Source organism: Callospermophilus lateralis, chromosome 8, assembly GCF_048772815.1.
Source record: "Callospermophilus lateralis isolate mCalLat2 chromosome 8, mCalLat2.hap1, whole genome shotgun sequence".
In the NCBI taxonomy this organism is placed as follows: domain Eukaryota; kingdom Metazoa; phylum Chordata; class Mammalia; order Rodentia; family Sciuridae; genus Callospermophilus; species Callospermophilus lateralis.
Window position 1 is genome coordinate 49,546,460 of NC_135312.1, and position 12,564 is coordinate 49,559,023.

The following is a 12,564-nucleotide window of genomic DNA, read 5'->3' on the forward strand; positions in this document are numbered from 1 at the left end:
GCTAGATTTGGAGTGACGTTATTTCCAGTAGTCTATATCCTAGGCAGAAGGCATCTCTCTCAATCAATATCTTATTACTCATGAACAATACAAAGATCTTAGAGGTTTTTGTTTTGTTTTGTTTTTGTAACCTCTGAATGCTTTGCCTTCTTCCTAGTTTGTGTGCCGTTATTTTCCAGTTTGTTATGTCTAGTTTTTCTGGAGTTCAGAGTTAAATGTCTTATTTATTTATTTTTATATAACATGTGTTTAGATTCTTGAAAAGAAACATTCATCACTTTTTTTTCTACTTTTTTTTTTTCTTTTTAACACATCTAACCATTCTTTTAATTTCATTAAGGCACTTTTAGGGACCACAGTATTTTCCATGAGTTTGTAGGTGGTAAATTCAGATTGTGTTTGTTTAAAATTTAACAACCATCATTTTGAAATAGAGTTTCAGTAATACACAATTGAAGGTTTACAGTTATTTTCCATGAATACTTTTAAGATATTATTTTACTTATTTCTGACTTTCCTTATTGTATTATAAGAAGTTGGATGTTAGTATAAATGATTTTATTTTTAGATAATTTATTTATTTTGACTCTTTAAGTAGTTTCCTTGCTTTTTCCTTGCATATTAACTACTATATATCTAAATATAAATCCCTTTGTATTTATCCAACTTGGTATTAAGTTCTGAATATATTTTAAAAAATTCCTTTCACCAATTCTGCAAATCAATGTACTATATTTTTGACTATTACTTTAGTTGTGCTTTGTGACTGTAATTTTTTATATTACCAGTTAGTTTTAGGGCTATACATATATAAGTAAGAGGAAGATATTTAACTTTGTTCTGTATTTTGGTCATAATTTTGTATTCACAACACATCATGGGGTGAAAATTACATACTGCAAAAATTAAGAGCTATCTTGGAGGAGGAAAAAAAATCTGTTTCTCTGTATTTACATTTCTCAAGATGAGAGGTAAGTTTCTTACAATATTCCTCATTATATGAGGAGATAAAGTCTGAAGAATGGAGCTAGACTGAGAGTTTTCTTCCTTCTGAGACAGTCAGGGAAATACATTTCAAGCTAAGCTGGGAGAAGAGAACTCACTTTTCATAGCAACGTGTCATACACTCTGTAGGCTTTCAACAATATAATTGATGGTGATGATGATGTGACAGTCTTATGTGTACTTCTCTTTAGTCCTTGACATTATAGCTTTCATTATTCTGCCTACATGTAACAAAGTAAACTACAAAGCCAGTCAATATAAACTGGAATTTCAAGTGGGAAGAAAAGATGTCAGATTTCAAAATAATAATTCTTTCTTTATTCTGGATTTCTCCTTTATTCAAAACCACTTTTGGTGACAGCTTTTCTCTTTATTATTCCTTTTCAGAAATCATCCCTGATTGCAATGAGCTCTTTCTCCAATTTTTGTGACAAGCATTGGAGAATTATGGCACTAGCATTTACCCTCTTGTTCACATCAAACTGTTCCTTCTGTTCTTGGAATTATTCAGAAGACATGATCTTTAAGCAATGCAGGCTTAAAGGACACAGGCAATTTCCATTGATGTCAATGGTAGTGACCTCTTGTTCTTGAAAGAGAGGCTTGACCCTTTAGACCATTCTAAGGCCGCTACAGGCCCTGCTTCGAAAGCAAATAAGGAGATGACTCATACAATCAAGGAATTTCACAGCAGACATAGATCCTGAGATTTTATTCCAATCTAATTATTTTACATATAAAGAAACCAAGTCTATAAGAAATTTTAATTGGCTTAAAGGCACACACACATTTTATTTCCAGAATTCTTATTCTTCACTTTCCAATGAATTAATGAATACATCACTTTTGTTGACATTCTTTTTTCTCAGCATAAATCAGTTTTGTGTGCATTGTTCATTACCAAAAAAAATTATAATTAAAAGATTGTTTTAAAATAATGGTAGAAAAACAGGCTATCCAACTTGTGGCTGCCACTAGTTCAATTTGGTCTGTGATAGGGATGAAGCTGAGTCTGGCACTCTTGTCCCCACATTGACTCCTACTCAACCATTACTCTCACAGTGTTTGTCATGGAACTTTTCCAGGGAAACTCAACAATGGAACACTGACCTTGGAATACTGTGTCTCACTCTTATGGCCTTGTCCACATGGGTCTTTGAAAGAAAAAATTTATAAATATGAAATCTTTGTAGTGTGTATGTGTGTGTGTGTGTGTGTGTGCGCGCACGTAACTTGAAGCTTTTTGATTGAAATAATTTTCTCTGTCATCCATATTTTACAGATAATGGGTTTCTCTATTTTATAGAAGAATCCAATTTTTTACATTAAAAACTAATAAGTAATAATAGTAGTCTTATGCATATTTATATTTAGAAGGAAATTTAGATGGAGAAACTTTTATCTATATGGCAAAACTTTAGCTGTTAATTCTGCAGGTTGCTGGTTAGGCTATTCATATAATCTAGAGTCATGAGGCTGAGGGTTGCATTTTTGCTTCTCTTTGCTACTAGATAATCACTTTGGTGGTTGGAATATGTCTTCCAAAGTTCTTGTGTTGGAAATTTAGTCTCTAAAGTTAAAGTGAAGGGTGGTAGGGTCTGCTATGAGGTATTGGGCGCTGAGGGCTCTGCCTTTATGAGTTTCTAATTAGGAAGTGTTGGTTACAAACTCAGCCTTCTCTTATCCCCTCTCTTTCTTCTTCCCTTTCAAAATCTTTTCTTGCATGCTCTTTTGCCATGGTATGGCACAACAAGTAGGTCCTTAGCAGGTATAGGTGTTATGGATTAGATATGGTATCCCCCAAAATCTCAGTTGTAAGACAATGCAAGAAAGTTTGGAGGATAAATGATTGAACCACACCTTTAAACTAATAGGAGAACTTATCCCTGATGGGATTAACTGTGTGGAAGCTGACAGGTGGGGTGTGGCTAGAGGAAGTGGTTCATTGTGGGCATGGCTATGGATTATATATTTTAATTCTAGGGAGTAGAGTTCCTCTTTCTCTCTCTGCTTGCTGATCATAATGTGAGCTACTTCCCTTTGCCATACTATTCCACCATGATATTCAGCCCCACATTGAGCCCTTAGGAATGGCCTGCTGTCCTTGGACTGAGATCTCTGAAACTGTGAGCACCCAAATAAATTTTTCTTCCTCTACAGTTGTTCTAGTCTGTTCTTTTAGTCACAGCAGTGAAAAAAAGCTAACTAAAACAACAGGCTTTTGAACTTGGGTTTTCCAGCCTCTGAACTATGCGAAATACATTTCTTACATTTAAATACATATTGCAGTTTGAGGTATTATGTCATAGCAGCAGAAAATGGACTAACACAATCCACAAACTGCCCAAAGTGATTATTAAGTGTAACCTGGAAAGTGTTGCTGTGCTTAAGTTTTCTCATGAATTACTTAAAATATTCAGATGGCAAACACCATTTGCAGGCACAGTTGATAACATACCTACCATTCCTCCCACTTTTAAATTGGACAAATTCTAACTTAGACTGGACTATATGCCAAGTGTTTTCACCATCTCTTTACAAATAATAATTATATATATATATATATATATATATATATATATATATATATATATATATACACACACACACACACACACACACACACACAAGAAAAAACCTTGGAGGAAGTTAACATTATTAAGCCCATTACATAAATGAAGAAAAGAAGAAATGAAGCTAAACATCATATGTAGGTCAAATTTATAGTTGACAACTATTTTCTTTGAATGGATTCTGTAGGCAAGTAAATTCAGAATTTATATATTAAAATAACCCTACAAAGAAAAAAGAAGTTTTATTCTTTACTCATCATAATTTGAAAGGGATATAAAACTTGCATCATACCATCCTTGATGATTTGTTATTCATTGTAACAGGAACCCTGAGAAATTTAGGTGACTAGAATATCAGATTTGGTGGGACATTATCTTTCCCTGGATATTTTAGGAGCATAGAAATGGATTTTATCTGAGATTAGACTTTTTCTCCTGTCTTACTCAATTCTTGACTATCAGAAGTCTTAGCACCTGGAAAATGACACAGTTATTATCTTCTCATAATAGAAAGATATAAAGGAACATCTGTTGACCCTTTATGAGACTGATATCATTCATTTTGTCATTTTGGTTAAATCTCAAAAGAGTAGTAGAAAATGAAATAACAGAATAAACTCTTAAATTGATTAAATTATTACCAGTTTTCCATGATTTTAAGCTCCATGTGTATGTGTGTTTCATGACATAAAATATAGTTACTGTCCCAGCTTCTGTCAATTCCAAGAGCCTTCATACTCAAAGTAACCATTATTCTGAATTTGAATGAATACTTCAGGCTTGTGTCTTATGTATCTAAAAAAACAAACAAATAAATAAATAAAAGTAAAAATTATATTGTTATACATAGTTTTTTTTGTAATTTAGATATATGGTATTATATGGTACATAAATTAATAACTTTCATAGTTGCTAAACATAAATTTGAGATTTAGCAACACTGATTCTGATAATCTTGTCTGTTCAATATAATTCTGTATATGTAAAATTCCATTTTATGATTAAATCATATTTTATCATTTTCTATTCTGAAAATCATCAATTTTTCCCCTTTTAAGAAAATTACAGATTTTACTGAAATTAACAATTTTAATAATTATTTTTTTTTCTTAGCAGTTTACATTGTAAGTGGGGGATATAGGATCACATCTTAGAACACAAAGGAATAGATGTGTGACAAAATGCCAATAAGAATAACAAACCTGAAGATGGAAGAATTGAGAGGTCACTTCCCTAATGGCTCTGTGGTGTGAACCAAGAAAAGCAGACAGGCAGATTTTCAACAAGTTTGGTTAATGATCAAAAATTAGGGGGCACTTTACTGGAATTTAATACTGGAGACTCAAAACAGTTTGGGGGACTCAGGAGATCTTGTATGCTAAAATAAGGGGGAAAGATCACCAGGCCCACAGCCACAACAGCAGCTAGAGGCATAAACCAGAATAGTCCCTACTTTAACCCAGGAAAGCAATAAAGGAATTAAAGGAAATCCCATTCTTAGGAAGACTGAGGTGTGTCAGGGGATGGAGAGCTTGGAGATCAGAATCATTGCTCAAAAAAAAATCAGTGAGCTGTGCTACACAGTAGCTATGTATAGGAGGAAAGCCACCATCTTTCTCAGCAATATGCACAGAAGACAGTGGAAGGAACCATTTTGCAGCTGTGGTGTGAGGACCAGCAACTGATTACTGGCAGAACTGAGTCAGGCCCAAAAAATAAGCCAAGCAAACTCATACTGTGTGACAGAGAGAGTGCCTAACTGACCAGGAAAAAAATTAAGTATGGAGAGAGGTTTACACAGGGGAATATGCTTGAGGAAACCCATGTGGTTTCCCACTCCCCCTATAATCTGGCTGCTTGCAGGCCTGGCTGGGAGAGAAGCAACTGTCCAGAATTGGAAAGGGTTGGGGCAGGAGAAATTGAGCTCAGAGACTGAATCAGCTACCAGAGACCATGGGGGCTGCAGGCAAAGAAGTGGATTAAGAACAGGCTCCTATACTACATGAGTAGAACTGAAAGGTGATTCCTGGTGTGCAGTCTTCCAAAATGGACCTGCAATCACTGGGCCTTGGATGTGTGCTGACTTAAAATATCCAGACCAATTGGCACCCAGTGAAAAGACCAGAGCATACTTAAGCCTACACCCTGTTTCCAAGAGCTCTGCCTCCAGGACTAATCTCCTTACCTTAGCAACATAAACCATCCTCCAGAGAACCCCACCTAACTGCTGAGAAGGAAAGTGAGAAATTTTTGAACCCCAATGGAAATTTTGTTCAATTTTTCATTGAGATGCCTTTTTTCCCCCTCTCTCAATTTTCTACCATTTTTGAAACCAAGTATTTTTCATGCATTAGTTTATTGAGGAGTGTGATCTCTGAATAGTATATTGCAGTTTTATTGTATATTCTTTTATTTTACTTTTTAAAAATTTTTCTTTAGTCTTTTTTTAAATTTTTACTTTACATATATATTTTCCTCTCACTTATTTGTTTCCCTGGGTTCTTTTTCCTGTCTTTTCTCCTGTTAACAGCCAACCTCTATTAATTCCTTTTTCACTCTTTCCTATAATATTTTACTTCTATCTTCTCTCCTCCTTCCTCCATAAACATCACATCCTACACCACTTCTGTTCTCTCTTTGTCCACCATTTGAAATTGTGACCCTTTTGCAAACATACTATTTATATTGTAGACAAGAATTGAATACATCATTTGTGTGTATTGTGACAAAACTATGGATGTTTAAATATATATATATATATATATATATATATATATATATATATATATATACACACACACACAGAACCCCAGATGAACAAAATTACAAAAGACCTACACCAAGGTATATTATAATGAAAATGCCTAACATACAGAATAAGAATAAAATTTTAAAGGCAGTGAGAGAAAAATATCAAAATATGTGTAGAAGAAAACCAAGACCCTCAAAGCTAAAAACTCCTGGAATAACATATACCAAGCACTGAAAGAAAATGGATGCCAACCAGGAATTCTATATCCAGCAAAATTAAGCTTCAGACTTGAAGATGAAATAAAAACCTTCCATGATAAACAAATGTTAAAAGAATTCACAACTAGAAAGCCTTCACTAAAGAACATTCTCAATAAAATATCTCATGAAGATGAAATTAAAAAAAAAATGAAAGCAAGTGAAGAGAGGAACTACACACAAAAAAATAGTAAATCAAAGGAGAAACTAATTTAAATTAATAACCAGAAATTCACCAAAATGACCAGAAATACAAATAAGATGTCAGTAATAACCTTGAACATTAATGGCCTAAACTCATCAATCAAAAGACATAGACTGGCATATTGGATCAAAAAACCAAGATCCAACAATATGCTGTCTTCAAGACACTCATCTCATAGGAAAAGACATCCACAGACTGAAGATGAAAGGATGAGGAAAAATTTATCAGTCATGTGGATTGTATAAACAAGCAGTGGTTTCTATCTTCATATCAGAAAAAGTGGACTTCAAGCCAAAATTAATAAAAAAAAGGAAAAAGAAGAACATTTCATACTTCTTAAAGGAATTATACATCAACAAGACATAATAATCGTAAATATTTATGCTCTAAGCAATGTAACATCTAAGTATATCAAACAAACCCTTCTCAATTTCAAGAATAAAATAAACCACAACACAATAATAGTGGGTGACTTTAACACACCTCTCTCACTACTAGATAGATCCTCCATACAAAAGCCAAACAAAGGAACTATAGAACTAAATAATATAATCAATAATTTAGACTTACCAATATATGTAGAATATTTCATCCATCAATGAGTGAATACATTTTCTTCTCAGCAGCATATGAATTTTTCTTTAAAATAAACTATATCTTATGCCACAAAAGTACTTTTATTGAATTCAAACAAATATAGATAATATTGTGCACATTCTATCAGATCAGAGTTGAATGAGATTAGAAATCAATGATAGAATAAAAACTAGAAGCTACTATAACACTTGGAGACTAAATAATATGCTATTGAATGATTAATGGATAGCAGAAGACATTAGGGATAAAATAAAAAATACTTAGAGGTAAATGAGAATAGTGATACAGCAAATCAAAATCTCTAGGACACTATGAGGGCAGTGATAAGAGGAAAGTTCATTGCATTAAGCTTCATTATTAAAAAAATAAAAAGTCAACAAATAAATAACTTAATATTACATCTCCAAGTCCTAGGAAAAGACAAACAAAGCAATACCAAAATCAGAAGACAGGCAATAATTAAGATCAGAGTTGAAACTAATGAAATTGAAACAAAAGAAACAATTCAAAAATTAACAAAAGTTATATTTTTGAAAAAATAAATAAAATTGATAAACCCTCAGCCATGCTAATGAGGAGAAAAAGAGAGAAAATTCAATTTAAATTACTAAATTCAAATTACTAAATTCAGATTACTAAAATCTATGATGAAAAAGGAAATATCACAATGGACACTACTGAAATGCACAAGATAATCAGAAACTATTTTGAATATTTATATACCAATAAAACAGAAAATCTTGAAGACACTGACAAATGTCTAGACATATGATATACCCAAACTAAATCAGGAGGACATACATAATTTTATCAATCTCAAGTAATTAAATAGAAGAAGCTATCAAAACCCTACCCATGAAAAGAAAGGCTCATGACCAGAGGGATTCATAGCCAAGTTCTACAAGAACTTCAAAAAGAATTAACATCAATATTTCTCAAACCACTCCATGAAATAGAAAAGTAAGGAACCCTTCAAAACTCATTCTATGAGGCTAGTAGCACTGTGATACAAAAACCAGACAAAGACATATCCAAGAAAGAAAACTTCAGAACAATTATTCCTCATAAACATAGATGCAAAAATTCTTAGTAAAATTCTGTCAAATCACATGCAAAAATATATTAATAAATTAGTGCACCCTGATCAAGTGGGTTCATCCCAGTGATGCAAGATAGTTCAACATATGGAAATAATAAACATAATTCATCACATCAATAGACTTAAAGACAATAATCATATGATCATCTAAATAGATGCAGAAAAAAGATTTGACAAAATACAGCATCCCTTTATGTTCAAAACACTAGAAAAACTAGGGATAGTAGAAAAATACTTCAACATTGTAAAAGCTATATATACCAAACCCAAGGCCAATACCATTCCAAATGGATTAAAATTGGAAGTGTTCCCTCTAAAACTGAGACAAAACAAAGATGCCTTTTTTCACTACTTTTATTCAACATAGTCCTGAAACTCTAATCAGAGCAATTAGACAGAAGGCAGAAATTAAAGGGATATGAATAGGAAAAGAAGAACTCAAATTATCACTATTTGCTGAGGACATGATTCTACATTTAGAAGACCCTCCAAAAAAAAAAAAAAAAAAAACTGACCAGAAAACTTCTAGAAGTAGTAAGTGAATTCAGCAAAATAGCAGGATATAAAATTAACACCCATCAAAAGTATTTCTACAGATCAGTGACAAGTTTACTGAAAGAGAAAATAGGAAAACTTTCATAATAATTCATAATAATTTTTTTTTCATTTCATATATATATACACATACATATTTCAATATATATATTGGAATCAATCTAACAAAAGAGGTGAAATACATCTACAATAAACAATAAAGAAAGAAACTCAAGAAGACTTAGAAGATGGAAAGATCTCTCATGCTCTTGGATAGGCAGAATTAACATTGTAAAAATGGCTATACTACCAAAAACATTATAGAGAGTCAATGCAATTCCTATTAGAATCCCAATGCCATTCTTCATATAACTCAAAAAAAGCAATCATGAAATTCATTTGGAAAAATAAGAGACCCAGAATAGCCAAAGCAATCCTTAGCAAGAAGAATGAAGAGGAGGCATCACAATATCAGAACTTAAACTATATTACAGAGCCATAGTAACCAAAATGGCATTGTATTAGCACCCAAACAGACACGTAGACCAATGGTATAGAATAGAAGACACAGAGACAAAACCACATAAATACAGTTATCTTATACTAAACAAATGTGCCAAAAACATATATGCAAAAAAGATAGCCTCTTCAACAAATGGTACTGGGAAAACTGGAAATCCATATGTAGAAAAATGAAATTAAATTGATCTCTCACCCTGCACAAAACTCATCTCAATGTGGATCAAGGACTTGGGCACTACAACAGAGACTCAGTGCCTGATAGAAGAAAAAGTAGACCCAAATCCCTACCTTGTTAGTTTAAAAACCGACTTACTTAACAAGACTCCTAAAGCACAAGAAGTAAAATCAAGAATTAAAAAATGGGATGGAAACAAACTAAAAAGCTTCTTCATAGCTAAGGAAACATTCAAGATCATGAAGACAGAGTGTATAGAATTGGAGAAAATCTTTACCACTTGCACCTAAGAGTATTAATCTCAAGAATATAGAAAGAACTCAACAAATTTAACACAATAATTTAAAAAACAACCTAATCAATAAATGGGCAAAGAAACAGAATAGACAACCGAAGAAGAAATACAATTGATCAACAAATATATGAAAAAAATGTTAATTATCTCTACCAATTAGAGAAACATGAATCAAAACTACACTGAGATTTCATCTCACTTTAGTCAGAATGGCAATTATCAAAAGTATAAGCAACAGCAAATGTTGGTGAAGATATGGGGAAAAAGTTACACTCATACATTGCTGGTGGGACTGCAAAATGGTTCAACCATTATGGAAAGCAGTATGAAGATTCTTAAGAAAACTTGGAAAGGAACCACCATATGACCAAGTTATCCCACTCCTGGGTTTATACCTAAAGGACATAATATCAGCATACTATAGTGACATGCAGCCACATCAGTGTTTACAGCAGCTCAATTCACAATAGTTAAAATCTGGAACCAACTTAGGTTCAACAGATGAATTGATAAAGAAAATGTGGTATATATACACAAAAGAATATTCCTCAGCTTTAAAGAACAATGAAATTATGGAATTTGCTGGTAAATGGATGGAACTGAAGAATATCATCTAATCAAAATAAGTCAATTCCAAAAACCAAATGTATTCTGTGATAAGTGGATGCTGATCCATAGTATGTGGTGAGGCTTGGGAGGAATACAGGTATTTTGAAATAGAAGGGAGTGAGTGGAGGGTAGGGAATATGGAGGTAGCAAGGATAGTAGAATGAACTGGACATTATAACCCTATGTGCATATATGATTGCATAACCAGTGTAATTCTACATCATATATAACCAGAAGAATAAGAAGTCATGCTTCATTTATGTATGATGTATCTTAATGCATTCTACTGTCATGTATAGCTAATATGAACAAATAAAAAAAAGAATAAAAAAGACTCCTGAGATATAAAACATAACATACATATATACATGCACCCAAACACACATGTATACACGTATACACACACTCACATGATCACATATATGCACACATATGCACACACACATATGCACACACTCACATGAAATTTTTTTTCATTTCATAAGTATTTGAGAACCAATCGTATTTGGTGCAGTAATCTTGGGACTCAAGATATGTCTCTTACATTAGGCTGGTATAACAAGTTACTACAGAGCAGGTGACTTAAAAATAGTCGCGCATAGTTCTGGAGGCTAGAAGTCTAAGGTCAGGGTAAAAGCACGTTAAGTAGTGGTGAAAGCTCTCTGGTAGGTTGGAGACTGCTACTTTTTATTGTATCCTCATTGGCAGCAAGAGCAGTAGATATTTCTGCAGTCCCTGTTATAAGGGCACTAATCCTGTTCGCAACAGCTCCATTCTCAGGACCTAACTGCATATCAAAACTCACCTCCTAATACTGTCACACTGGGGTAGGATTTCAACTTATGAATATTAGGGGATTGCAGACTTTGAGTATGTTAAAGCATATTTCAGTCAAAAATACAAAAATCCCTCCATACTTGGATAAATCCTAAATTTAAATTAGTAGGTTCAACTCTTCTTAGGATTCTGAGCCCTGCAAATCCATATGTTTTTCCCTGACACCTTCAATAGTAAGTATAAAATAAAACATTTTTATATTTTAAGAAGTATTGAAGCTTTTTTTTTTCTTTAAAGTGAAAGCATTCAGTTTTTAAATGCTTTAAAACATAAAACTATCCAGTGATGTCCAGGGTAGAGCAAAAAGGACCTTTAGGCTAAAAAATTGTCAAAGTCAAAATGGCTAAAGTGCTTAGATGCCTGTGATGTAAGTCTAAGTGCCCCAGGTTGGATGAAGTATAGGACATGTGTGCAGGATTCTACTAGGGATAAGCCTGGACATATTGGCTCATTTGTAGAGTGTAGTGTGGATGATCAGTCTGGAGACTGTCTAATGGTTAAGGTCATTCTTTTAAATAGGTGTTTTAGTTTGTTTTTTTTTCATGACTGTGACCAAAAGACCTGATGAGAACAATGTAGAGAAGGAAAAGTTTATTTGAATCACAGTTTCAGAGGTCTCATAGACAGTCCACAGACAGGCAGAACACCATGGAGAAAGTGTATGGAGGAGGAAATCAGCTTAGGACAGGGCCACAGGGAAGCAAAGGCACACCAGTGACCTATGCCTCCCAGCAGTACCATACCTGCCTATAGCTAATCCATTAAAGTGGATTAAAGCACTGAATAGATTAAAGCTCTGAAACCCTACCATTTCACCTCTAAATGTTCTTACATTGTCTCACACATGAACTTTTGGGTGACATCCCATAACTAAACCACATCAGGAGGTTAAACATGTCTATCACTCAATATTATGTAAGCTTCATTCACTTAATGAATTGATAGATACTATTTCTGTGCAAATAATGAAGAAGTAGATGTCAGCCTTACATGTGTGCGTTTCTGAAATTATGAATTTTTTATGAAAATGAACAATGGTCAATAAACATTTTTATATTCCAAAAAATAAATAAAGAATGCTCAAAATTATTTTACTATAATATG